General features: G+C 36.1%; 1 pseudogene; it reads left to right on the top strand.

Annotated features, from left to right (window-relative positions):
* LOC108767105 (probable multidrug resistance-associated protein lethal(2)03659) overlaps positions 1–2533 on the top strand; it is a 48570-nt pseudogene that overhangs the window by 7566 nt on the left and 38471 nt on the right.

Below are 2533 nucleotides of genomic sequence, written 5' to 3'. Positions count from 1 at the left end.
GACAGAATTCAACCAACCAGGGCTTAAAATTTTCGTTGGAGTGTCTACTTTTTAATGGCGTGTGGGCTTTTGTGAAAATTCAAAATGGCGGGCTGGTGCAGCGCCGAGAATGAAAAAAGTATAAAAAATAAAGTATATATCTTTAAAAAATGCAACTTCTTTTTCTTTCATGTTTTTTTTATTTAATAATTATTTTTAGTAATGCAATAAAAATATAAAGATATTGTTCTACATAGATATTAATTACATTTTAAAACATAAACTGACATAAGTTGGCCATTTTTACTCGAAATTCTGTGAAACCTGGTAGTCACTTAATGTGTACACAGATGATGCCTGCAAGTTAGTAAAACTTTTAAAAATTATATATCGTTGACTAATTTTGAATTTTTAATTGTAGACCGCCTTTAAACTTGATTTTTCATCTTCTGCGGCAGAAAGTATCCAGGGAACTTCGAAGTTCAAATAACTTCCAATGAGACATTTATTCCTGACATATCGAGGAAGTTCTTTGGAATTTTTAAGTTCGATTTACTTAAAAATGAGATAGATACGTGATTTTTAAGAAAACAACACCGCGAGCACTGAGCGCTGCAGGCTATGTAGAAAGCAGGCTGTACAGACAAAAAAAAACTTTTTTAATTCTTTACAAGACAACACTTTAAAAATATCGAAATAAAAAATTTTTTCCTTCATTTCCTTAGCTGTCTGGACAATATATTTACGGCTTTTCGAGCGTCGGACCGGTTCTTGCATTCCGAGGCCCAGTTTCTGAATTTTAACATCATATTCTAAACCAGCGACCTCAGAAACCCCCCATACCGAGTTTCATAAGAAACAAGTGAGATGTCTGCATTTCAGTCGGCCATATTCGGTCCGCCATTTTGAATTTCTCAATTTCGACTTCAGATTCGGAACCAGCGACCTCGAAAACTCCCTAGTATCGAGTTTCATAAGAAATAAGTGAGATTTCGACATTTCGGTCGGCCATGTTCGGTCCGCCATTTTGAATTTCTCAATTTCGACTTCAGAATCGGCACCAGCAACCTCGAAAACTCCTCAGTATACAGTATCATTCGAATGAAGTGTTACTTCTGCATTTTTTTTAAAGATATATACTTCATTTTTCATTCTCGGCGCTGCACCAGTCCGCCATTTTGAATTTTCACAAAAGGCCACACGCCATTAAAAAGTAGACACTCCAACGAAAATTTTAAGCACTGGTTGGTCGAATTCTGTCAAAAAATGAAATGGGCAGAAGGAGACTCCGACACGCGGAGAATGCCCCATATATATTGTAGAATAATATACAGAATAATTTTATATTTTGATGCCAAATTACCACAACATATTAATTATTAATTTCAGGTGGCTGAAATGCGAACGGTAGGCAATTCCGGTAAAGTATACACGGATTACTTTCGTGCTGGCGGTAATTGGTGCATTATATTCATAGTGGCTATGCTTTGTATAATAGCACAATTTGCGGCTAGCGGCAGCGACTTTTTTCTCGCTCAATGGATTAATATAGAGGAAAACTATGTAAGCGTATCACTATGTGTATAATAAATAATATATTTATTATTTAGTTATTACATCACTTTCAATTCTAATTTTGCTCAAAATTGTTTCTAAAGATTGTGCCAGTTTTGACTATAATATTATACATAAAGAATTTGAATGAGCAATTATTATTGCCGTGGAAGAAGTTCAAATTTGTAATTTAATTCTCATAAATAAACGCAGAATTTTTCCTTAAAGTTAAAATACGAAATTTTCAAGAGGGAGAAGTTTTATTTTTAAGAACGTGAATAAAACAAAATCTATAAGAAAGTTTCTATAGATTCTTCTGCATATTGATTATATAGGAATTATTAATTATATAATTTTATAGATGAGCCAAACGGACAACGGTATTGTAGAAGACCCGAATAGTCCTCTCACCCGCATGCAGTGCATCTACAGCGGGCTGATCGTGTTAACAATCATCATCACCCTTATCCGCTCATGGACGGTTTTTTGGACATGCATGAGGGCTTCAATGCGCTTGCACGATCGCATGTTTCGCAGTATTAGTCGCGCCACTATGCGATTCTTTAACACTAATACTTTTCCAAAGACATGGGAGCTGTTGATGAGATGCTGCCCGCTGCGTTTATTGATTGTCTTCAGATCGGTATAGCGTTGCTGGGCATTATCATCGTGGTAGCCACCGCGAACGTGTAGCTGCTGATACCCACGGTGCTAATTGGTATTGTCTTTTATTATATGAGAATATTCTATCTGGCCACCAGTCGTAGCGTCAAGCGTTTTGAAGGCATCAGTGAGTATCGCAAACTCATCTTTTGACAGTCGACACAGTATCTTCGATAGACTAAAATAAATTCCATCACAGATAGAAACCAAATCATTAATCTCATGGAATTTACGATGAATTTTAATTCTTCGGGTAAACTAAATGGAATTTCTAATTTCTCTTAGCACGTTCGCCGGTCTTTGCTCACCTGAGCGCGACACTTCAAGGGTTATCTAC

The sequence above is a fragment of the Trachymyrmex cornetzi genome, unplaced genomic scaffold (genome assembly GCF_001594075.2).
Source record: "Trachymyrmex cornetzi isolate Tcor2-1 unplaced genomic scaffold, Tcor1.1 scaffold648, whole genome shotgun sequence".
NCBI classification, from domain to species: Eukaryota; Metazoa; Arthropoda; class Insecta; order Hymenoptera; family Formicidae; genus Trachymyrmex; species Trachymyrmex cornetzi.
The sequence above is the reverse complement of the archived record's forward strand: the minus strand, read 5'-3'. Positions and strand labels throughout refer to the sequence as shown.